The sequence below is a fragment of the Anabrus simplex genome, chromosome 3 (genome assembly GCF_040414725.1).
Source record: "Anabrus simplex isolate iqAnaSimp1 chromosome 3, ASM4041472v1, whole genome shotgun sequence".
Classification (NCBI taxonomy): domain Eukaryota; kingdom Metazoa; phylum Arthropoda; class Insecta; order Orthoptera; family Tettigoniidae; genus Anabrus; species Anabrus simplex.
In genome coordinates this window covers 516,118,545-516,145,348 of record NC_090267.1, presented here as the reverse complement: position 1 = coordinate 516,145,348, position 26,804 = coordinate 516,118,545, and the positions used below count along the sequence as shown (strand labels likewise).

At 42.6% G+C, this 26,804-nt stretch overlaps 1 pseudogene; it reads right to left on the bottom strand.

The window, feature by feature from the left end:
• Positions 1-338: 338 nt before the first annotated feature.
• Positions 339-26,804, bottom strand: part of LOC136866892 (uncharacterized) — a 39,019-nt pseudogene continuing 12,553 nt past the window's right edge.

Sequence of the window (26,804 nt, the reverse complement as noted above, 5' to 3'; positions counted from 1 at the left end):
GTGACGGTATGATTTTACGGCCGGCTTGTCACGGAGCCTGTCGCCAAGCATTTTAGAGCTGCTGCCAGCAGGTAGTTAGGCCGCTCCTGACCTGGAGAACAGACGCTACGTTCCTATCCCCATTAGCTCCCAGAAAGGCAGAGTGCCTCATCTACCAACTGCACCGTACCGTCTCCGCCGAAGTTGTTATTAAAGACTTTGACACACTTCCATGACTGATGAAGGTCATTTCTAGAGTGGCCCGAAGACCACGAATCACAGTTACTGAATAAAAATGTAAATGTAGAAATACAAAATAAAATGCACAAATTGAGTAGGTATGTATATATATAATCATTTTAGCTCTTTAGGTTTTTCAATCGTGAAATTACCAGCGTTTCGCCCCAGTGTAGCAGTGGGCTCATCAGTCGGTACACCTTTCCAAGACGGTGGCGGCTAATGCGCCGTTGAGACACAACTGCAGTACGGTGTATTCGTTGTCGTCCTATTTGCTTGCTGTAGGAGTTCATAATGATGAAATTGTGAATTGGAACTGCAATTGGCTGCTGGTGAGTAGATAAATGCCCTGATGGGTGAACTAGATAGTTGCCTCTGCTCAAAAGGCCCATCTGACCATGAAGCAATGTTTCGTTGATTACGCTATCAGCAAACTTTACCTGTTGCTGAGTTATTTTCCTTAATTTCATAGCTTAACCATTTGCCGATACCAGAAACTCGTCGTCTTGAGCTTCCAAACACCGCGAGGCGATAGTAAGGAGATCATGTGCTGAAGGGTCCGACTTTCTCTTTGCGCTAGTGTGTGGCTGGAGGTCCTGAAGAAGTAGGTGGGACAACCTATTAAAAAATAATAATATTTGTTACCTAAGTAATTATTAAATTAAATAATTTCATAAGTAATTAAATAGTTATTTTAATTTCTGATTTAAGCTTCCTCAAAGTGAAGAAGTGTTGAAACAAGCCGCTCATGATTTCCAAGAAAAATGGTAATTTCCGCATTGCCTTGGTGCAGTTGACGGAAAACACATTCAGATAAAAAAACCATCGATTTCTGGCTCTTGCTATTTCAACTATAAAGGAACATTCCGCGTCGTATTGATGGCAATAGTTGATGCAAACTACGAAGTTTTGTTGGCTAATGTTGGAACAAACGGAAGAATATCTGATGAAGGCGTTATCACACACCTTAAGAACGTTGAACTGAATATTCCCCTTCCCGTACCCTTTCCAGGAAGTAAAAATAAAACCTGCTCCATACATCTTCGTTGGTATGAGGCATTCCAGTTACAAAATAATTTATTTTTCTGTGCTTAATCATGAAATGCGCATTTTCAACTTCGCCTTTCTAGAACAAGACGAATTGTTAAGATTTATTTTTGAATGTTAGTTTCCAGATTTACAAGAATTCAAAAACTCATCAATCTATCCTCAACTAAAGTTAGTGCCATAGTTCTAGCATTTTATTATTTGCACAATTTTTAAGGTTATATCAATAATCAACCGCCTCTTTGATTCGCTCGACATGGAGTCTCGGACGCCATCAAATAGTGGACGTCTAATTGGTATGAGAAACGGCAGCAGTTCATCTTGCTCTAGATAAGACAAAGAAAATCGCGACACTTTCTGTAGTTACTTCAATGATGAGTTGAGTGGCAAGGAAACAGTGTTTGAATATGAATGTTAACGAATATGCTTTGAGATATACAATCATAATACCGCACTGTGGTATTATAATATAATAATACGTAATAATATTTAAAATAATTATTGTACGTTTATTACCGAAGTTTCATTGTTATTATTGCCCAGTTCATTGGTTGAATCACTGGCATATGCAGTTTCCTGGTCCACCAAAAACATGAGTTCCCCGAAATACCACAGAATTGAAACATACACGTCATTAGCAGAAGCTCGCGATTTCTTTGATTCGTTAACTTTCTTCACCTCCTTGTGAAAAAAACAGATCTTATGTTACTTATTTTCTTCACTACACTATCAGATGTTGCATCAGGCTCCATAAGTTTCAGTTTTTCAATTAAATATCGTATGCTGCCGCTTTTTCAACACGCTGGAATAAGATACGCATGTCTTATCCCAAAAGCACGGGAAAGGAACGATAGCCGTCGAAAAATGCTGCAAGTGAATCTTTTCTTGAGACCGTGGTCATCATGTATGTATAAGAACGGGACGGAACTGAATAAACTGTGCGATAAACTTCATCGTTGCAGAACAGGATCCGAACGCGTAGACCTTTTTTATCTGTGTGAAGACCGGTCTAAGCTACTCAGTTCACACAGCTTATTGCTCAGACATGATGTGAGACGTGGTAAACCTCTTTTAGATAATGTGTCTCTCAGTCATATCCATCTTTCATTACTTCACATCACAGCCTGCAGGATCACATCGACCATCTGTACTCTAACACCCCTCTTTAATAATTATTACTAGAAAACCCATGCTAGATCAGATAACTCGTCTGTCGTAGTCATATTGTCTTGCCTGCACTTTTCAATGGTTTTGTGAACATTTAATACGAAGCGCCGCAATTCGTAGTCAGAATTCATCCATTCTGACGTCATCACGCAGTCTGTTTGGTAAACTATCCAGATATATAGTCGGTTTTTTATCCTGCATTTCGTGATGTAAAGTTTGGTATTGTATCGTAGAAGGCAATGGTATTTTTAATCGCAATTCTTCTATACAGAACGGTTGTCTTGTGAGCTCAAAGGTTAGTCTCGAAGGAACATTTTTTGTCAGGCAGAGAATTTTTTTAGATACATGGCTTTCACTCTTTCTAGTGTAGATAGGTTATTCTTAGACAGGTGTTCCCATATAATGTCTAAGGCGTATGCCAGGAAGAGGTCTGTTTGTACGTAGATATTTTTCTCTTACCAGCATGAAAGTTATTAGGAACGCTCTGCCATCTGTTGAGTATATTTGGAATCTGGGAAGGGTTAGAGAATCAGAGAGTATCTAGTATCTTCCGTGATCAGAGGAAGAGTGTACTCTCTGGGTTGACATGGCCGCATGCAATGACATTACCAAGGAGGAAAATCACATAATTTGATCAGAATATTAATGAAAGTGTTGGTCGCTTAGTAAGTACAGAATGTTTTGCCTTCGCCTGCAATTATTGCAGTGATTATTTAATGATTTGATTTTATGATTACTCACAGTTGGCTGAACGTAGAGACCTATCTGTGTCTCATGATCCATCGGCAGGTCATTCTAGAGAGAATAAAACAAGAATGAAGCAGTAAAACGGAAGGACGTATTTTAGTACACTCTTTAATATACAGATACTTCAGTACTTCACATCACAGCCTGCAGGATGACATCCACTATGTGTATTGTGACTCCCCTCTTTAATAATATGTCTCATGATCATCCTTCAATACTTCACATCACACCTTGGAAGATCACATCCACCATCTTTACTCTAACGCCCCTCTTTAATAATAAGTCTCTTAGTTATGGCCATCCATCAATACTTCACATCGGAGCCTACAATATCACCTGGACTATCTCTACGTTAACACCCTTGTTTGATAATATGTCTCTCATACTTCACATTATAGCCTGCACGGTTGCTAGGTAACATCTCATCACACATTTTGTATAGCTGATTTCGTGACGAAATGTTTCACGTGATCGCCTGCCATAAGACATCTATGTCAAAATGGAAGAGGCCCAACACTTTGAAAAATTAAGGTCTCAGTTAAAGAAAGACAACGGCCACGAAAAGTGTGAATATGAAAAACTCGCCAGGCTCGTAAACCTAATATCGTCGTGGTTAGAAAAGAACAAGGGTTGGCCAAGGGAGGTCGATAGGAAAGATGAAAGAGAGGAGCCTAATTCCTATATCAATGTTTCAAGTGAACAATTTTATTTTCTTAAGAAAGCTCTCCCTTGCTTGTGCTAGTCTGCATTTTATGCCCTCCTTACTTCTGGCATCCTTAGTTTCATTCTACATCTGATCTGCTTGTCATATTCATGCCTTGATCTACCCCTACCGTTATTACCACCTACACTTCCTTCAAAAGCCAACTGAACAAGTCCTGGGTGTCTTAAAATGTGTCCTATCATTCTATCTCTTCTTCTTGTCAAATTTAGCCAAATCGATCTTCTCTCGCCAATTCGATTCAATATCTCTTCATTCGTGATTCGATCTATCCCTCTCACCTTCAGCATTCTTCTGTAACACCACATTTCAAAAGCTTCTATTCTCTTTCTTTCTGAGCTAGTTATCGTCCATGATTCACTTCCATACAATGCTTCGCTCCATAAAAAGTCTTCAAAAACACCTTTCTAATTCCTTTATCAATGATTGAAGTGAGCAAATTTCTTTTCTTTTAAGAAAGCTCTTCCTTGCTTGTGCTAGTCTGCATTTTATGTCCTCCTTATTTCTGCCATCGTTAGTTATTTTACTACCCAAGAAACAATATTCATCTACTTCCTTTAAGACTTCATTTCATAATCTAATATTTCCTGCATCACTTGACTTCGTTCGGCTGCACTCCATTACTTTTGTTTTGGCCATATTTATTTTCATCTTGTACTCCTTACCCAAGACTTCGTCCATACCATTCGGCAACTTCTCGAGATCTTCTGCAATCTCAGCTAAAATAGCAATATCATCGGCAAATCTCAAGGTTTTGATTTTCTCTGCTTGGATTGTGATTCCCTTTCCAAATTCCTCTTTGATTTCCTTTACTGCCTGCTCTATGTAAACATTGAAAAGGAGTGGGGACAAACTGCAGCCTTCCAGTTGATTCTTTTTCAAAGCCCTCGATTCTTATCACTGCAGACTGATTTTTATACACATTGTAGATAATTCTTCGTTCTCGGTATCTGATCCCGATCACGTTCAGAATCCGAAATAGCTTGGTCCAAGCAACATTATCGAGTGCCTTTTCTAGATCTACGAACGTCATGTATGTGGGCTTATGGTACGCTGACCATTCAGCCAACGAGTCGGACTCAAATTATGAAGCCAATATAACGATTAAACTATTAGTGTCATCTAAAGAACATACTGTAACTGTACATCCGAGATTTAGAATTGAGATTTCTATAGGAAAATTCATAAATATTTTCTTCGCTGCTTAAGCAGCTTGCGAGAGAATTCACCTTGTACTGTGTTAAAGGCGCGTTGGGAGGATGCGGTTCAGGGCCGTCGCCCCTCGACACTGGTACAGGTCCGCCTCAGTAGTGTAGTGGTTAGAGTGATTAGCTGCCACCCCCGGAGGCCCGGGATCGATTCCCGGCTCGGCCACGAAAATTTGAAAAGTGGTACGAGGGCTGGAACGGGGTTCACTCAGCCTCGGGAGGTCAACTGAGTAGAGGTGGGTTCGATTTTCACCTCAGCCACCCTGGAAGTGATTTTCCGTGGTTTCCCACTTCTCCTCCAGGCAAATGCCGGGATGGTACCTAACTTAAGGCCACGGCCGTTTCCTTCCCTCTTCCTTGTCTATCCCTTCCAATCTTCCCATCCCCCACAAGGTCCCTGTTCAGCTTAGCAGGTGAGGCCGTCTGGGTGAGGTACTGGTCATCCTCCCCAGTTGTATCCCCCGACCCAATGTCTCACGCTCCAGCCCTTGAGGCGTTAGAGGTGGTATCCCTCGCTGAGTCCGAAGGAAAAACCAATCCTGGAGGGTAAGCAGATTAAGAAAGAAAGTAAGAATTCAGAGTGAAAATCCTTATTTTTGTCCTACAACGATCGTTATAATTTTTCAATCCCTGAGAAAAAGTTTGCTAAAGAGGAACGCGGTGCAATGAAATAAAATGTGAAGCAATTCCAACATGTCTTGAACTCTTAAGAGAAGTAAAGGTAATGTCCGTTGTTAACGGAGCAGAGAGGTAACAGACAGGCTGTTCCCAGCAGTGGTCGGTGTGGAAGGACCGGAGGAACTGCTTATTGGTCATGAAGTGGAGGTTTACTTTGCTTGTATGAAATAATATACTGTACTATCTCGTATCAACCTATTTCGACAAACATATCAGGTATATTTCCCAGAAGAATCACACAGAAGTGAGTTGGTGAATCAGTCCATCTGGAGGCCAGAATTTATGACGAAGCAACCGCCTACCGCTTATTCCACTCAAACAGAGTCGAGAAGATTCGTAACCTGAGAGGAAATTCGATCATCTTGCTGTCTCTTACTAAGCCCTGTCAAGTTATCCAGACGCACATCGTGGATTGGAACACAATATTACAGTATGTGGCTAACTCACTCTAACCTACTTTACAAGAGAAACTTTAACATCTACCGGGCGAGTTGGCGCTCAGCTATGAGCTTGCATCCGGGAGATAGTCGGTTTGAACCCCACTGTCGGCAGCCTTGAAGATTGGTTTCCGTGGTTTCCCATTTTCGCAGCAGGCAGATGGTGGGGCTATACCTTAATTAGGGCTACGACCACTTCCTTCCTTGTCCTAACCTTTCCTGCCCCATTGTCGCCATAAGATATATCTGAATCGGTGCGACTTTAAGATAATTCAGTTTCTTCTTTTTCTGCTCCCTGGCTTTTTCCCAACTTCCTGCGATCAGCACTTTGCATGGATTCGGTCTAGTTTTACGGCCGGGAGCCCTTCCTGCCGTAACCCTAAGTGAATGAAAGTAATCCTTGCGTTAGTTTATAATGTTCATGAAGATGAAGATATTTTATTAAGATGATCACACACAACCAGCCCCCGAACTGGATGAATTAAGCAAACAAAGTAAAAAAATCGATGATCCGGCCGAAAATCGAACCCGGAGCCCTTTAAACCGAACGTATCCCCACTGACCACTCAGCTAAGGAGGTGGACAAAATGTTAAAATCTTGGTCATTTTCTCTCTAATTATGACAACACATATCAGACCTTCCAAAATTTTTCCTTTAGAAAACCTGAGAAAAAAGTGTTTCTTCCCAGGTGAGTATTTATCAGGCTGAAGACGACGTATTAAGTAGTTTGCAGTCTACACCACTGCTTCGTTAAACACAACCGATGACACGTAGTTTCTTGTAGATAACAGAAATCGTATTTATCTGTTCGAATGCAGAGAGTCATCTGTGTGTCTGTGGGGGAACCACAACGTTCTTTATTTGCACCCGTACATTCTATTGCTCGTACCTCTTGTATCTGTACCTTATCTCCTCTTCACACCGAAATTATTATTCAAATAAGTGAAGATGTTCAGCGACTAAATTGCAGTTCCGTTATCCACAATCTAATATTGAGAGTTAGAAAAGGGTGGGAAAACAACAGGTCGGGAATCTGCCACCAGGGCAATTGCCCTAAATGCAGATCAGTAGTGATGGATTACAACAATGTTACCGATTTAAGTCCCGATCAATCTAAAATATCGGTATTTCTCAATTATTATTATTATTATTATTATTATTATTATTATTATTATTATTATTATTATTATTATTATTATTATTATTATTATTATTCTGCTACCGCTTTTTCCCGCGCCTGTGGGGTCTCGGGTGTGCACTGTGTTGCATATGAGATTTGACTAGAAACTCTTGGTGAGTTTCGAAGTGGAGTCCTTGTTCACCAAAGTGCCGATTTACTCAGTCATGACTCTCATTAAACATCTGTTCCCTGAGGATATTACAAAGCTATTTTACCACTGCATGACTTTCAGATATTTCTTGTGGGCTGGGTGAGAACTGTTACGAACAGACGGCTATGGGAAGTCCACTTTCGCCCATAGTGGCTAATTTATTTATGGAGCATTTTGAGGAGGAGGTTATTGCTTCGGCGCCTGTCAAACTTATGATATACGCTGATGAAACATTTGTGCTGTAGAGAAACTTCATCTATTTGTAAACCACCTAAATCAGCAGCATCCTTCAGTGGAGGTGGAGTCGGACAAATGCCTTCCTTTCTTGGATGTTCTGATAAGAAAGAAACCGGACGGATCCTTAGGACATATCGTCTATCGTAAGCCCACCCGCACAAATAACTATCTTCATGCAGATTCTCACCACCATCCAGGCATTCTCACGACACTCGCCAAGAGGGCGTGACGAATTTGTGAGGCATCAAAATATCCAGGTGAAGATGGACACATTCAAAGTCACGTTCAAGTGTAATGGTTACAGCGATTTGCAGTTTCATACATCCCAGAAGAACGACCAAACAAAGCTCAAAGAAGGAAACTGCCTAACATTGACAACACCAAGCAATAGCTGAGCACGCTCTGTCGTGTTCCAAGATGCTCCAGACACTACAGTTCACTTCCCTGTCTCTTTACTATTGTTATTTCGTTTCGGTGTTTTCCAAATTCGTACGTTCCTCATCGCCAGATGTTTCATTCTCGGCTTGTGTCTATGTCATACTTTCATATGGCACTCCCTCTCAGACTGATTCTGATGGTTCCGTCAGCCTTCGCTTTATCGCGCCCAGTGAGCCATCTGCTGACTTCTATTCAAACCTCATTCTTGAGAAGTCGAGATTTTCTTCTGAAGACGCCGAGCAAAGTTCTCTGTGAAACGTAAAGAATTTCATCTTATTTTCTTGACACGGCATAAGCCGTAAGTGGAAGCAAAGTCCCCCCCCCTCAGACTCCCTCCGAATTTCTGAGGCTCTGGTCCCGCTTTCTGTCGCCTCTTACGACCGTTCGGGCCGTGGAAGCATCAATGGCAATCTCGGGCATTTTCTTTTTCTCTCCTTCTCAGTGGTGGTGGTGATTATTGTTATAAGAGGAAGTACAACTAGGCAACCATCCTCTACATAACACTAATCAGAGTGAAAAATGGATGGGATCCGACACTTCGAACAATGGAGATATCGGCCAAATGAAGACAAGGGCCACGAAGGGCGTGAAAATGAAAGACTCTCTAGCCCTCGCAAAGCTAATAGCGTCGGGGTCGGAAAAGAACAAGAGTTGACCAAGGGAGGTCGGATAGGATAGATGAAAGTGAGGAGCCTGGCACAAGTAAGTGGAAGCAATGCCAGGACTCAGCTGAGGGCCCCGTGGTCGCCAACCCACGCTCCAAAGTTCAGATCCCCTGGGGCTCTCTCCTTCTCACTCCCCATGCTGATGGAGGCTGAGTGTCACAATTCATCGCAGCAACACTGAGAACTATGCATTCGACACTAAAGTACGTCGATTTCTATTATTATTTAGCATGTCACCCACTCCTTAGGGGAGGTAGTTTTATCCCCATAATTTCTTTTTTTTTTTTTTTTTTTTTTTTTTCATATTATAAATCACGTGTATACCAACTTTGGTTAAGAGTTATGCTGTAACATACATTCAGAATCTCCGTTAGTTGGGACATTCTTTTCTTTCTTTTTTAATTACGTCACACCGACACAGATAGATCTTACGGCAAGGAAGTGACCCTCACCTTAATTAAGGTACAGCTCCAGCATTTGGCTAGTGTAAAAATGGGAAACCACGCCAAACGCCGACAGTGGCGCTCGAACCCACCATATCCAGAATAGAAGCCCACAGCTACGCTCGGGTTGCACTCTCTTAACTTTTTATCTCTTCTCAATTACCACACCGATGGGGACAGAACTTGGACTTAAAAATCATCCGGAGAGTCACGATTCACCTCAACATGCCAGAAAACTATGGGTTCGACACTGATATTGGTCGTTTTATGATTTCTACATGTCAACCCCTCCTCACCCTCAGCCCTAGGGGTGTTAGGATATCTCACCCCCACAGGTAGAAAGTCATATATGTACCAAGTTTGGTAGAAAAGTATACACTGACATATACACATGCATCCATAATCTCAGTCATTTGGGGGATTACTTTTCTTCTTTCTTTCTTTCTTTCTTTCTTTCTTTCTTTCTTTCTTTCTTTCTTTCTTAATCCGTTCATCCTCCAAAGTTGGTTTTTCCCCCGGACTCAGCAAGGGATCCCACCTCTACCACCTTAAGGGTAGTGTCCTGGAGCGTGAGACTTTAGGTCGGGTGAGAAAGGGAAAGGAGGACCAGTACCTCGCCCAGCTGGCCTCACCTGCTATGCTGAACAGGGGTCTTGTGGCGGGTATGAAGAGGGAAGGAAGCAGCCGTGGCCTTAAGTTAGGTACCATCCCGGCATTTACCTGGGGAAAAGTGGGAAACCACGGAAAACCACTTCGAGGATGGCTGAGGTGGGAATCGAACCTCCCTCTAGTTAGCTGACCTCCTGAGGCTGAGTGGATCCCGTTCCATCCCTTGTACCACTTGTTTTATTTTAATTTCGTGGCAGAGCCGGGAATCGAACCTGGGCCTCCAGCGGTTTCAGCTAATCCCATTTCACCAGAGAGGTGGAGGGCATTTTTTAACCCTTTTTAATCCCATTAAGACTGGGGCTGAAGCTTTCCTTAAATGTCATCCAGAGTGTCACAGTTGATCTCAGCAACTCCGAAAACTATGGATTCGATATTACTATTGGTCATTTTCGATTATTTTCATATTTCAACCCCTCCCCTAGGGATGTGGTTAAGGAGGAGATACGGAACATACCTACAGAACCATCTGCATATATTTCTGCGCCCTGCGACGTGGAGTTTGGTGACCCCTGCTCTAAGCCAAGAAAACTGATTAACCAAAAGCCTCATTTCCGATTTCATACTTATGAAAATAATAATCAGGAAAATAAGTGGCGCAAGGTTCAGTGAACATAACGAAAAGATGCATCTGCTAATGTGCATTGCATCAGAAGTCCTGAAATAATGTCATTCATGAACTATTTACTGATTTCCTAATGGAGAACAGCCAAAAGCAGTTCGTTTCTCGAGGCTCAGTGAAATACGTTCAAGCCCTCATTGCTCGGACGATCCACGAATAGAAGCCCGGTCGACCGGATGGCAGACCGACACACCGGAGCTGACCAGAATGAGGAAATATCTTGAGATGAATTGTAAGTTGTTTGCGAAGGCTCTTCAGCTATGATAGGACTTGGGTTGTCTGGCCAAGTTCTCATGTCACGCACCAGATGTCGCCAAAGCCCGGCCAACTTCAGAGTATTCCTCATTTGAAGCCGTTCATACATTAACTAGAGAGGGAAGTTAGCCTGGACTAAGTGGCTGTAAGGCATCGAGAGTAGGATATTCCTGAGGTTGAGGGACACTTTAGGGTCTTGAATGCTATTCAATCGTCATTGTAAGTGGGGGGGGGGGGGGATTTCCGAGGTGTTAGGTCCCTTAAAACAACAATCATAACCAATCGTCATGGTAACGAGTTGTTGTTGGTGGTGGTGGTGGTTTCATAAGATAAAAAACCATTCTACAATCTGAAATAAAATTGCTTCGTCTTCCTCCGCGCAGTAAAGAATATATATATATATATATATATATATATATATATATATATAGAGAGAGAGAGAGAGAGAGAGAGAGAGAGAGAGAGAGAGAGGGTGTGCCTTACAAGGGCTACACTCGGCTAGAAATAGCCACACGAATTTATTATTATTATTAATATTATTATTATTATTATTATTATTATTATTATTATTATTATTATTATTATTATTATTATTATTATTATTATGGTATAGACAGCAAATACAAGACTACGTACAAAGGACAGATCTCCACTGGTTACAAATCACCATTATCCGTACATCTTTGTCCATGGACAACGGACGGCCTGGGCGAGGCAAATCGGCAGTTGATACTCTACTCCGTTAGAACGTCTCCACCCACCTCGCCACTGTTCTATAGGGCATGCACACCTAATGGTTCCCGCAGCTCTGCATGGCATTGGCGTGCATTCTGCCGCGGAGAACTGTTATTTTGATATACGATAGTTGCTCCTGCTTGTTGACTTCCATTTTGTGACGCTCTCACTCACACACTGAACTTGGGGGCATGCTTAGTATGCAAGTTGCTTTACGTCGCACCGACACAGATAGGTCTTATGGCAACGATGGGATAGGAAGGGGCTAGGAGTGAGAAGGAAGCGGCCGTGGCCTTAATTAAGGTACAGCCCCAGCATTTGCCTGGTGTGAAAATGGGAAACCACGGAAAACGATCTTCAGGGCTGCCGACAGTGGGGTTCGAACCCACTATCTCCCGAATACTGGATACTGACCGCACTTAAGGGACGGGGGCATGCTTAGACCCACACTGTTGTTTACATATACCATCTAGTGGCATCATACGCGAGTACATAATGCAATATTAGACTTCCCGTTTTGTCTCCTGTTCGCGAGGAAAAAAATAGTTCCCATGAATTATGACTCGACCTACGTACATGTGGGGATGGCGACAGCCTTTCTCCATCTACTACCCTTAATTGTACATGTGCAATATAAGGAAAATAAATAAAAATAAGATCAACAGCCAACATTGGTCAGGACGATAATAATATGATATAAGACGTGATCAAATCGTTTCCGTTTGAGGCGTTACTGCAGCTGCAGAGGACATGCAACGTAGCGCGACTCCGATGCGGATTTATAAAGACGGACGTGTAGGCAAAGGGATTAATGTGGTAGTCGTATCTTGCCGAGGTGCGTGCCATAAACGCGGCCACTTGAACAACGGTGAAGTTATTACCAAATGCGTCCAAACAGGGTCAACGTGCTGTTATTTTGTTCTTGGCTGTCGAAGGACAAACACCGGTGGACAATGAAGACTGTCTATGGGACAGCATGTCTGTCGAAAACCACCCTTGTGGAAGTTTCGTGCGGGTGGCGTTTCGACACAAGACGCCGGTCGATCTGGGAGGCCAGCCTCATCCAGTCCTGATCTCTCGCATGGATTATCACGCCTTCGGTCCCTTGAAGAAGGCCTAGAAGAGTCGACGGTCCTTCTTCACACATCGGTGAGATGAGTGCCTCAGTGCTCTCGGCGAGTCTGGACTGTACGGCCGTCCAACGGAAAGGTTTTCATCGCCTCTCATAATAATAACAATAATTGTTCCGGCGAACGGGCACGGATGAGTGCATAGAGAAAAGATCAAATTTGAATTAAAACCTTTAAAATTATGAAATTTATTTCTTGCCTTTCTTTTTCTCTTTCTTTTGAAATTTTAAACTTTGCTAAGCAATAACAAATAATCAGGTACAAATGTGAGCTCGAGAAACAACGTTAGAAACACCAAGAATAATTAGACAACAACGAGCTACAAGCTAACAAGTTACAAACTCCTCAAGGAGACTGAGCTCCAACGTCTTTGTTTCCATACACATTTCTCTCTAATATTTACAAGATTTCAAAGGCACAATAAATTCAACTATTACATTAGGTAAGCAACAAACACTCGCTCGACATTGCATTCAATAGGAAATGGAGTAAGAATATTTAACAGGGGCAGCAAGTGCCCGTTCTACTTGGGCTTCGTAAAAAGAAAAGGTTAAACTTATCGGCCGGATATGAAAATGTTAGGAGGCGGACTCTACCACTCCTTTGAAATACACCGAGCTGGATAGCTGCAGTCGCTTAAGTGCGGCCAGTACCCAGTATTCGGGAGATAGTGGGTTCGAACCCCATTGTCGGTAGCCTTGAAGATGGTTTTCCGTGGTTTCCCATTTTCACACCAGGCTGTACCTTAAATAAGGCCAGGGACGCTTCATTCTCACTCCTAGCCCTTTCCTGTCCCATCGTCGCCATAAGACCTAGCTGTGTCGGTGAGACGTAAAAGCAACTTGCTTGCCTTTGAAATATACTTGAAAAATCCCTAAAACCCTATACTACGAAGGTGACTATACGAAGAGACGTTTAAATTACAAAGAAAAGATACATTTTAAAGTTCACGAAATCCTAGTCACCTCAAGACCAAGTTGAAGAGGGTTCCCACTCCTCATTCCCTAAGTTATTTCCGTATTGGAGATTTACATTGCATTACGAAAGAATTTTGAAACCTTCTCCTCGAGTTATTAACTGATTACAAGATGTCTGCCATTACCTTGAGCTGGAGGGCCGTGCGGAGATGGGCGAGACGCGTCCCCTGCCTCCTATATTAACACACTCTACTGCTGGACTGGAGCGATCGAAAGGACAACATGACCCAAACGGTCCCAGCTTTCATAGCTGAGAGGAGGTTCCAGATTTCTCTCGGTCGAAGCCCGGACACACCCAAAATTTCCATAGGACAATCAAATAAATTTCAAAAATTTCTGATTTGTGGATTAAATAAATGAACAAAATTCCCTATTAGCTACAATGTTAAGTCGCCGGGAAGAGATAGAAGTGCTAGTAACCTTAGAGCACCAAAAACAATCTATAAACAATTTAGTTTAGGAAACCTTGACACATAAAATTACTACGAAAATGAACTGTTCATCCTCCCCCCAGAGGGCGCACATAAGTTCACAGTATAAACATCTGTCGATAAATGTTCAAACTTCTTCTGAAATGAGTTTCAATGTACATGTTTTAGATGGCCTTCGAAAAGACGCTTATTTTATTTAAACTAGCAAATGTACCCGTGCTTCGCTACGGTATTCTATGTTGTATACGGATTTCTCCGTAAACTACTGTAAAGGCAGTGAGTAAGATTGCATTAAATTGCATCTACAAACGGACTTCACCATCAGAAGCCTCGTTCATTGTTCTACATTCGAGCACGGTTATAACCTCCAATGATATTCCGCCAATATCCCGCAGAATGGCCGATTGATGCCTCTCTTACTTTCTACCCAAGGAACAACCACGAGTTTACAGGAATAAGGACGAAAATGGCAATACGTTACTTCTCTGCTGGCAAGCAGAGAAGTTGCCATGGTAACCTGTAGGTTCGTTGTTGGTGTGTCGGTCACTCAATGTAGAGCACGAGACCCGCAGAAAATAGTAGTTTTATCCGTCATTTGCAGAATAAGGTAAATTATGAACATAACAAAAGTTGTTTATAATGAAGAGATGTTTCATATTCAGTCTACGGAAATCAATAGTATAAGAGAAAATGGAGGAAATCATTTCTGGTTTTCCTGTAAAATGATTTTAAAATGATATGCATATCAAAACCTTCCCCGGGATGAGTATACACTAAATATGACATTTGGTCGAGATATATCCAGCCGTTTCGCCGTGATGGTGGAATGAAAAATAAAAACCACTGATACAGTCCTGAGTTGACGTAAAACGGGTAAGTACCTGAAAAATTGGCAAAACAAACGAAATTACAGAAAGCGGACCCCTACAACTTTATTCATAGAGATGCACGGGATGGCTGTACCTCCGGTACAATAATAATAATAATAATAATAATAATAATAATAATAATAATAATAATAATAATAATAATAATAATAATAATAATAATGTCCGCCTCTGTGGTGTAGTGGTTAGCATGATTACCTGCCACCCCCGTAGGCCGGGTTCCATTTCCGGCTCGGCCACGAAATTTGAAAAAGTGGTACGAGGGCTGGAACGGGATCCACTCAGCCTCGGGAAGTCATCTGAGTACAGGTGGGTTTGATTTCCACCTCAGCCATCCTGGAAGTGGTTTTCCGTGGTTTCCCACTTCTCCTCCAGGCAAATGCCGGGATGGTACCTAACTTACACGGCCACTTGCTTCCCTATTCCTTGTCTATTCCTTCCAATCTTCCCATCCCCCCCGTAAGGCCCTTGTTCAGCATGTCAAGCGAGGTACTGGTCATCCTCCCCAGTTGTATCCCCCGACGCAGAGTGTGAAGCTTTAGGACACTGCCCTTGAGACGGTAGAGGTGGGATCTTTCGCTGAGTCCGAGGGAAAAGCCAACCCTGAAAGGTAAACAGATTAAGAAAGAAATAAAGAAACAAAGTGGGGGAAGAAATCTGAACGTGACGCCGTAATCCAATGGAGGGCACCGTTCGGCTCAATGAGCAGATCAGGAAGGTGAAGGAGCAGCTGCTTGCACGACTTGCAAGTATCTAAACAGATTTCAACTTTTAACAGTTGTATTGCCTAATATATCTATTCTATTCAGTGCATTAGATTGTGGTGAGAAAATGAAATATGTTATTTTGTATACAAACGCCTTGAGCCAAGCAAATGCGTTTAATTATATTCATTTCAGTAGCTTATGCGTAGGAAAAAATTTAATGATTTTGATATGTGAAAACGAAATACGTGTACTCACTGAAATACTGAAAGCCAAGATAGGAACTCAGCATAAACAATGAAATACAAACGAATTGTCCGCTTGTATTCGGTACAGACACGAAAAGTGGTGTTTTAGGTTACGAGTGAGATGAGAACAATATAATGTGGTGAAGAATTGTAAATTAAATGATTTGATTCTTCACGAGCCTAATAGTCCATGTTTGACCTACGCGTGAACGCTTCTTGTTTTGTTGATCGTGTCTTGCTATGAAAGATATAACAGGCGTATACGTGAGGTTATGTTGTAATGAAACTTACAAATTAATGTTGTTTGAAGCAGCGAACATTCCACTAAGCTACCAGAATCGTAAACATGCTCCTGGACTAATGAAGGTAATTCGAACTGCATGATATATGCGATATTTATCTGTTGTACATGGATTGACGTATACTACTGAGATGGCGGCAGCAGGCAATGTAGAGACGGCAGTGCTGCCATCAGGCGGAGAAGAACGTTGATGTTCCTTGATTATCTGTGCTTACGTTACTGTGAAGCGGAATTCAACCAATCAGAGATGATGTGCGAGAAATGTCATTCAGCGTGCTCTTTTGAGTACGGGAAGAAGTCAGCCAGGTAAAGTACTTGGGCCTTGACTCCATCTAGCCTTGTGGGCTGCTGGCGGCTCTTCCCACGCTCTCATTGCCATCCTATGGCCTAAGCGATCCTGAACTCCTAAAATGTATCAACAATAAGTACTGTTACAGATGAGGTGTGCATTGTCTCTTCTGCTGCCACGCATCTCATATAGATGGCCGTAATTAAAAAAGTAACCCGTCAACAAGGGACACACAACAGCCAGTAAAGAAAATTCATTTCAGAAGCCAATTTTGTGACGCACTTATGTGTATTTATCATCATTTCCCTAGACCCTGACATTGAGGGAAAATCATACTTAATCATCCGGCTATCTAGTCTTCTTACCTTTCTGTGTACAACGAAATCTGGTGGTGGTGATTATTAAATTAACTCTTTCCCGATCGAAATGTCTGGAGTGATCAAAAAGAACGCTGGCCCCGTGGTGTAGGGGTAGCGTGCCTGCCTCTTACCCGGAGGTATCGCTTTCGATTCCCGGCCAGGTCAGGGATTTTTACCTGGACCTCAGTGCTGGTTCGGTATGCACTCAGCCTAGGTGGAGCTATCTGACGATGAGATAGGGGCGCCGGTCTAGAAAGCCGAGAATTCGTCGTGCTGACCACACGACACTTCGTCATCTACAGGCCTTCGATCTGGGCAGCGGTCGTTTGGTAGGCCACGGCCCTTCGGGGCTGTTGCGTCATGGGGCTTGTTTTGTTTGTTTCATGAAAAAACATGTTTCTAGTAAAGATAAGGACAATTCGCATCCTGGACATGAAACGAACAACATTGCATTTTTATGGGGTTTCCTCACGCTGAAAAATTAATTACACCATACGGCAGCACGAGACAAGTATGTTCAGCGCTGTGAGATAGACGGGCGAGTTGGTCGCGCAGCTTTCAGCTTGCACCCGGAAGATAGTGGGTTCAAACCCCACTGCCGGTAGTTCTGTAGGTGGTTTCCGTGGTTTCCCGTATTCACAACAGGCAAATGCTAGTGCTCTACGCTAATTAAGGCCACGGCTGCTTGCTTCCCACTCGTAGCCGTTTCTATACCATCGCCGCAAAAAACCTCTCTGTGTCGGTGAGATATGAAGCAAATTGTAAAAAAACAAAAAAAAAAAACCTGCTGTACGCCAAGGTGAAACTATCCAAATCATGGAATAGTACATTACTAAAACAGAAGTGCAGGGAAGAGACGTAAAAACACTGACCTACTTCAGAAAGCACAGAGCTTTCTGACACTTCATGCACGTTTGGTATTAGGAGTCGGTTGGTAGCAGTGAAGTAATTTTAACAATGAACATCGTCATACAATCGTCTATGCTCACTGACCTGGAGAGAGTTAGGGGAACTACAAGAAGGAAACGCACGATTCTCCATCGAAAGGGACAGTGGTATAGGGCAGTGATCTGTCAACACGGCCTGTGGGCACTGGGCCAGCTAGCGACATGGCACATCTCTCCTCGCTCTCTAAACAGAACGATTGCCTGCGAAGCTGTTTTAGAGGGTAACGAAATAAAATTCCGGAACAAACTTATAGCTCGTCTAGCTGATTACAGAGGAGGGAATTGCTGAGTAAAACCACGATAACGTTTGTTATTTTCCAATTAGATGTATAATGAAGTGTTTCATATTTATAATTCTTTCTATCCATACTTGTGCTACAGTATTTCCCACTTAACAAAGCACTGTCGGAAACAGTTCCTTAGTAAAATTCTCTGCAATTTGGGTGTAATAGAAGTGTCAACAATTCAATTTTGATAAGTTCGCTGAACTTCCTATCATCCTGGACACTTATTTTCTTCTTCAACATCTCCAGTTTGTTTAGCTTCGTTTCATTCTTAGAAATTTTCTCTTGTATAAGCGTGCAATTCTCGCTCGCAGCATAGGATTCTAGCAATTAGCTTTTGTTTGATGGAGGATAGGTCCGCGAAATGACAATGAACAGTATTGGCGCAACTTTTCAGGAAGAAGTGCAGATGACATTGGCAATCTCTGATGTACGTTGCGGCGTCACTGTCAACAAGGGGAAACAAATTGAACCGTTATAAAAGCTCAACGTATCAACATAAAGACACTGATTCCGTATCTTCTTCAGCATAACGTGAAAATAATCTGTTCTTTTCGAGTCTTAACTTAAACACTTAAAAATAATCGTCATTATTAACTGAAAGAGTAAAAGCATGGGACGTTTACCGTACGCAACCGAAACCTTTTAACTTAACTTTACTATTTAATAGTAAATAGATGGGCACTAACTCTTACATGCGTTATTTCATTTTGGCTTTTAAATGTTACTTGTGTATTCCCTCGAAGGTTTATAACAACGGAAGAATGATATTATTTTAATTCATGTCGGTAGTTCAAAGAGCAAAGACATTTCTTTGAATACTAAGCAAGCAAGCAAAGTCACCTCCGTACAGGCCATAGAGGCCCTTGGAGGAGTGGAAGGTAAAGGCTTCCACCATTGTTAACCTCGGCACGTGATGGGGTAGAGTGGTTAGCTCTACGCCCGGCCGCCTTTGCCCCCAGGAATTAACCTGGTACTCATTTTTGGTGTAGGCTGAGTGAACCTCAGGGCCGTATGCACCTCCGGAAGTGGAAATCTCGTTTCTTAAATTTTACGACTTCCTGACGGGGATTCGAACCTACGTCCTTCCGGGCGATCCGAGCACGCCTTTCCGCCTCGGCCAGGCAGCCCCTACATGAATACTATATCAAAGATAAATCTTCATTTCATGTTTGGCAATTTATGCATCAACAATAGTTCTATTCGGTTTATTTCAAGTTATTTGCAACGAATGTTTCGTATTCATGTTGTGTTCATCCAAGTTTTCCTCAATATTTCCCATACTTCAGGAAACATGTACCATGACGCATATACCTGAGTAAAAGTTCTTTATTGAACCACTTCACAGTTTGTAGAAGAAACCTGTGTGAATCCACTGCATCCAGGAAACTTGCAGCGATTTCAACATTGTAACAATACGTGTGCCTTGCACACGTCTACGAAAAGATGATAAACAAAACTAGGAAACAACTTTGAATAACACTGAAAATACCCTACTGCCTGTCTACTTAGAAACGACTGTGAGAGTTTCATCAAAATCCTAAGCTGTTTCTTCATGCACGTAAGAGCTTTACATGGACCCAATGAGAATTCATTGTTCACAGTTGAATATTTCACATACGAACCCGAAAGTCGAACAAGGCTCAACTCCTTTCATAAACAGGTACACTTCCTGGCAGCAAAAGTGATCTACTGAAAATTCCCCGAGTAGAGGCATGACTGTACGGAAAGAGCTCATTATCCAAGACGACACATAATATGAGCAAATTTATAATCTACGCGTCAAACTCCTTCACACGAACCGCAACCCAATACCAATGGCGATTGTAACTTAAGCTAACTCAGCTTTCTAGATAAGCATTTTTCTCCTGGAAAGTGATTCTAATTGACTGAAATAATGTTCCACTAGATTCTGGTCGTTCAGCTTATGGTCAATTGAACTGTGAAGTAGTTAGGTGAGTAGTGAATGAAATACCAGTAATATATTTCAAAGACATGTTCATTGTCTCATTTTTTAAATCTCTTAAAGCCGGCCTTGATAAAACACTCAAAATATGTCAAAGACAGCCCAGGATATGACAAACACCCACGTCCTCCACTCTCTGGACGGGCGTATGGACTGATTGCACTATGATGTCACATGAGCTGACAGCGATTCGAACGGGGACTGCCTTGGCGAGCAGTAATTGAATATACGTTACTACGACCCTGTGAGGCGGTATTTGGCTCTTGACTGGTGGGGGTAGGGGGTTAACTAGTGTATATCCTTCCTGTCATCATTTGACATTTCAGTAGAAAATTCGGGCACGATGCGAATCTCAGCCATCTACGTGGGGAGGCAGCAGGTAGGTGGTGGCGATTATTGTTTTAAGAGAAAGTACAACTGGTTAACTATTCCCTATTAACAGCAAGAAGAACGAAAATGGAAGAGTTGCGACACTTCGAAAATGAAGAGATCTCCAAAAGGCGACGAAGAGCTTCCACACCTAATACCGTCGGGGCGGAAAATAACAAGAGTTGACCAAGGGAAGTCAGTACTACTAGGCAACCAACCTCTACATAACACAAATCAGGGAGAAGAAATGGAAGGGGTACCGTCTATGCTACCCGACCTCCCTCTACGACCCAGACGACCGGGCGAGTTGGCCGTGCGCGTAGAGGCGTGCGGCTGTGAGCTTGCATCCGGGAGATAGTAGGTTCGAATCCCACTATCGGCAGCCCTGAAGATGGTTTTCCGTGGTTTCCCCATTTTCACACCAGGCAAATGCTGGGGCTGTACCTTAATTAAGGCCACGGCCACTTCCTTCCAACTCCTAGGCCTTTCCCATCCCATCGTCGCCATAAGACCTATCTGTGTCGGTGCGACGTAAAACCCTAGCAAAAAAAAAAACCGACCCAGACGGTAGCAGGTTTGCGAACCCTAGTGAGTTTTTCATTTTCACGCCCTCCGTGGCCTTTGGCTTTCTTTGGCCGATACGTTCATTCTTCGAAGTGTAGCACCCCATCCATTATTTCTCTCTGATTAGTGATATATAGAGGATGGTTGCCTAGTTGCCTGGTTGCCTCTTAAAGTACTGTGCCTTCATTGGGGTAGTTAAGAAAGGTTACAGATCTCTTCCCGTGGTTATGAGAGTATTTAGGGGTTGTAGAAAGGATGTAAAGGAGGTGGTGTATAAGTCTCTGGTAAGATCACAGTTTTAGAGTATGGTTCCAGTGTAAGGGGCCCTCACCATGACTACTTGATACGAGAACTGGAAAAATCAAAGAAAAGCAGCTTGACTTCTTCTGGGTGATTTCCGACAAAGGAGTAGTGTTTCTAAACATTTTGCAAACTTTGGCCTGGGAAGGATTGGGAGGAAGGAGAAGAGATGCTCGACTGCGTGGTATGTTTCGAGCTGTCAGTGGTGAGGTGGCGTGGAATGACTTAAGTAGAGAGCGGAGCTTTTAAAAGTAGGAAAGATCACAATATGAGGATAGATTGGGGTGAACATTCACTTATGGAGAAAGGAGTAAGGGATTGGAGTAAATTATCAAGGGAAATTGTTTGATAAATTTCCAACTTCGATGAAAATATTTAAGAAAATGCGAGGTAAACAATCTATATAAATAAAGTTGTAGGGTGTCCGCTGTCTGTAATTTCTTTTGTTTTGCCAATTTTTCAGATATTTAACCGTTTTACGTCAACTCAAGTCCCAATCGGTGGTTTTTACTTTTCGTGTCTGTTTGTCTGTCTGTTTGTCTGTTTGTCTGTTCCACCATCACGTCGAAACGGCTGGATAGATCTCAACCAAACTTCATATTTAGAGTATACTCATCCCGGGGAAGGTTTTGATATGCATATCATTTTTAAATCTTTGAATAGACGGGGGGGGGGGGAAGTTATAGGAAAACAAATTTTCTCTTATACTATTGATTTTCTGTAAACTCTGTGGACCGTATGTGAAACGTCTCTTCATTATAAACAACTTTCGTTATGTTCATAATTTACCTTACTCTTTACATGACGGAGAAATTTACAGTTTTCCGCTGGTATCATGCTCTGCATTGAGTGAGCGACAGACCGACAACGAACCGACAGGTTACCATGGCAACGTCTCTGACTGCTTGCCAGCAGGGAAGTAACGTATTGCCATTTTGCTCATCATGCTTTTAAATTCGTGGTTGTTCCTTGGGTAAAAGGCAAGAGAGGCGTCAATCGGCCTACCTGAGGGATATTGCCGGAATATCGTTGGAGGTTATAACCGCCCTCGAATAGATTAGGTAACGACACCATTAGTCATCTTCTTATCTGTTTACCTAAGAATCACTGCACCTAAATTTCTCCTCTGTTACCGCTTTATTATAATCATAACTCACACCAGCATAATTTATTTATTTATTTTTTGCTAGTTGTTTTACGTCGCACCGACACAGATAGGTCTTACGGCGACGATGGACAGGAAAGGGCTAAGAGTGGGGAGGAAGCGGCCGTGGCCCTAGTTAAGGAACAGCCCCAGCATTTGCCTGGTGTGAAAATGGGAAACCACGGAAAACCATTTTCAGGGCTGCCGACAGTGGGGTTCGAACCTACTATCTCCCGAATACTGGATACTGGCCGCACTTAAGCGACTGCAGCTATCGAGCTCGGTCATAATTTATTGCGGGGCATTTGATTTTCCAATACATTCACTTGGCATTTACAAATTTGTCGTTATCCGGATGTCCTCAGTTATAATCCATTTTCTATTAATTTCAACTTTCTTAACTGTATTATTTTCTTCCTTAATTACCGGTACTCCGTATGTACGCGAGTGCTAGAATCTACTGGATATATTTCCACCAAACTTCATATTTAGAACCCACCTGTCCTTGGGTAGGTTTTAGGGCAAATATTGTTTCTAAATCCCTGAACTGACTGGAGGTTTATACGAAACCGAAACCGTGATTTTGCACTCCCACAAAATATAAACAACCAAACTTAATGGAAATCTACCTGCCTTAATAGAAATTAATTTGTAAACCTTTTTTCTCATGTGCATCATTTCGATACGAGGATTAATAAGGGAGATATCATTAACGGACCGTTTTTCGGTACAAGTCCCATCGGACTTAACTCATGAGCGGGTACGTGTAAAGCGTATTTCTTACAACTTGAAAACTACTGAAGATATTCGAACCAAACTTTATATTTACCATCCACCTGTCCAAAGGTAGGTTTTAAAGGTCAATAACATATCATGTTCCCGGAATGGACTCGTGGTTTATAGGGAACTGAAATGGTGATTTTACTCCTCCACAATATATACAGTACAAGACCAACCTGACTGGAAATCGACCAAACGTGATGGAATCCCATCTCTAAAACTTGTTTTAATGTGCATTTTTTCGTCAGGAGGATTAATAAGGGAGATATCATGAATGGTCAGTTTTGCAGGTAAAGTCCAGCCGATATAGCCCAAAAGGTGTTGTACGTGGAGCAGATTCCTTATGTATCTACATAAATAAAATCGTAACGACTGTGTGCCTCTACATTGACTATTTTGGCGAAATTTTCGCACAGCTAAACGTTTAAGGGGTAATAATGACCATCTGCATACTTTTTGGTTTAGTTTCCTGAAAGTCCTAATTTTTACCCTCCTCGCCCAAAATCCAGATTGAGGCATAATCATTCAGGCGAAAAAGAAAATGGAAATTTGGCAAAATTAGACGTTTTAGCCTGAACCGAGCGGAAAACTTTCAAGATCTTTAAATTTTTCACTTTTTATCCCCGAAGAATATCGAAATATGGAGGCAATTTTAATGATGGTGCAGACCTTCGGGAAGTCCTATCACATAACGGATTGCACAATCTCCGTTCAATTTGGAATGATCTACAACCTTGGTCTTATGACTTTTTGTCGTATCTGTATCATTTTTACGTTTTATTTTTCTCTATTAATCTATGTTAAGTAAATTTGAACTTTTCACATGCATAATTCATACTTTCAATAACTTATAGGAAATATAGAATCATCAAACTCTTCACGAAAATTGGCCCACCCAGTAGCCATATGTGAGCCAAATGCTATGTATGTAACTGTCACATAATTATCCAAAAAGTAATGCAATGTGAGATAATCTTACAAAAACTTTACCCTATTCAACGTTTCTAACTCATTCTGACCCAAGATAGATGAGATATCATAGGACCAGCCATTTAAGCCACTAAATCCGGCGTGTCTTATGGTATAATCCTTTGTCGATATGACGTACGTTTAGCAGCAGTTAATCTGTAAATGAAGGTCTGCAATATTGTAAACAAGCACATACTTTCGTATGTCGATTTTTAGCGATCGAGAAAGTGTGTGTCTGCTATTGTGATCAGTACTACCCACACCGACTTGGACTAGCAGTAGGAATGGGGTCCTTCTCCAACTCCTGTGTAACTGGCAGTAGTAAGGAAGGCCTGCCGTTGTAATGAATAGTTCACTTCTCGATTTGACTTGCAGAAGGCAAGGGAGCATACAGTTTTGTTTAAAACTCCCCTACCCGATTGTGTTTGGCAGTGGGCATAGTGGCCTGCTATTTTGATGGAAACTCACCAACTTGGTGTGACTGGCAGTAAGCTGGCTGGCAGTAGGAAAAGGGGCCTGGCATTATAATGATAACTGCACAACTCATTTTCGAATGATAGTAGGGTAGTTGCCTACCATTATAATAAACACTCCTCAACTGTTATCTGTCTGCAAGTAGGAAAGGGGGCTGCCATTGTAACGAAAACTCCCCAAATCGATTGTGACCGCGCAGTAGGCAATGGGGCCTGCAATTATAATGTAAACTTCCCAACTCGATTGTGAATGGCAGTAGGCAAGTGAGCCTGCCGTTATCATCACAAATCCGTAACAAACACTTTATATTGGAAACAACGTATGGGGACCTCCCCATGCTGTTTCTCGGATAATGCTAAGAAACATGCAATTTTAAAACAATCTTATTTACTGCATGTACAGTATTTACTTCGATATTCGAATACAATGTAGAATACCGTAGCGAAGCACGGGTACATTTGCTAGTTATAAATAAATGTAAATGTGTGGTAAATATTTGATGGGGAATCCCCCGCCTGGGCGACCACCGTAAATGAAGATCATTGATTGAGCGGGAGGAAGGGACCCGACACTTCGAAAAATGAAGGTGTCGGGAAAAGAAAGACAAGAGCCACGGAGGGCGTGAAAATGAAAGATTCCCTATAATTCGTAAACTTGACATCTTCAGGGTCGGAAAAGATAAAGATTTGACCAATGGAGGTCAGATAGGGTGGATGAAAGTGAGGAGCCTGGCACAAGTAAGTGGAAGCATTGCCAGAACTCAGCTGAGGGCTCCGTGGTCACCAACCCACTGCCGCGATTCAACAGCTCCGTGCGACCCTTTTAGTCGCCGCTTACGACAGATAGGGGATACCGTCCGTGTCATTCTACCGCCCCCACACACAGGGGTTGCCAGCAGCTGGTCCATTCCATGTTTCGTACATTTAATGTTTCCCGAAGAACTAATTACTACACATTTTATTGTTTCAGTGTGATGATCCACTTACGCTAGAGAAAGTGGGACCAAGCTCGATAGCTGCAGTCGCTTAAATGCGGCCAGTATCCAGTAATCGCGAGATAGTGGGTTCGAGCCCCACTGTCGGCAGCCCTGTAGATGGTTTTCCGTGGTTTCCCATTTTCACACCAGCCAAATGTCGGGGCTGTACCTTAATTAAGGCCACGACCGCTTCCTTTCAATTCCTAGGCCTTTCCTATTCCATCGTCACCATAAGACCTATCTATGTCGGTGTGACTTAACGCAAATAGCACAATAGAGAAAGTGGAAATTGCAACACCATGAAAGAGTGTGCCTGCAACGCCCGAAGTGTGCATGCTGGACTGTTGTGAGGCAGTGACGGGATGAGACACGTTAAGTGCTTACAGGTCACAATGTGCGCCCACCCCGAGCTGCAATACATCACTGAACCAGAGACGCGGTATTGAGTCAATGATGCCAGCCGAGCAACAACACGAGGGACAGTTCGGAGTGGCAGAGGAGAGTTCATGCCCTACACTCTTCCAATAGAGATCCAGTCCGGGAACCTGCTGAGCCACAGTAAAAGAGTTGCCCTGAAGTGTGACGGCAGGTAGGCATTGTCTTGCTGAAGCATCCCACTTGAAACACCAGACAACCCTGATTGACTATCCTGGTCACATCGTGCCGAGCAATAATTGCGCCCCCAACAACCCCTAATGGCGACTACACATGAAAGGTAATACCACCCCACATTGTAATGCCCCATGTGCCTCTCGAAAATAAAGTACGCCATCCTTCGTCCAGCGTGACCGTTCCAGCTTCAGAAGTCGATACTGTGCAATCTAGCTATTTGCTTTACGTCGCACCAACACAGATAGGTCTTATGGCGACTATGGGACAGGAAAGGTCTAGGAGTTGAAACGAAGCGCCCGTGGCCTTAATTAAGGTAGAGCCCCAGCGTTTGCCTGGTGTGAAAATGGGAAACCACGCAAAACCATCTTCAGGGCTGCCGACAGTGGGATTCGAACGCACTACCTCCCGGATGTAAGCTTCCAGCCGCGTGCCCCTGACCGCACGGCTAACTCGACCGGTATTGTGGAATCAGTGGAACA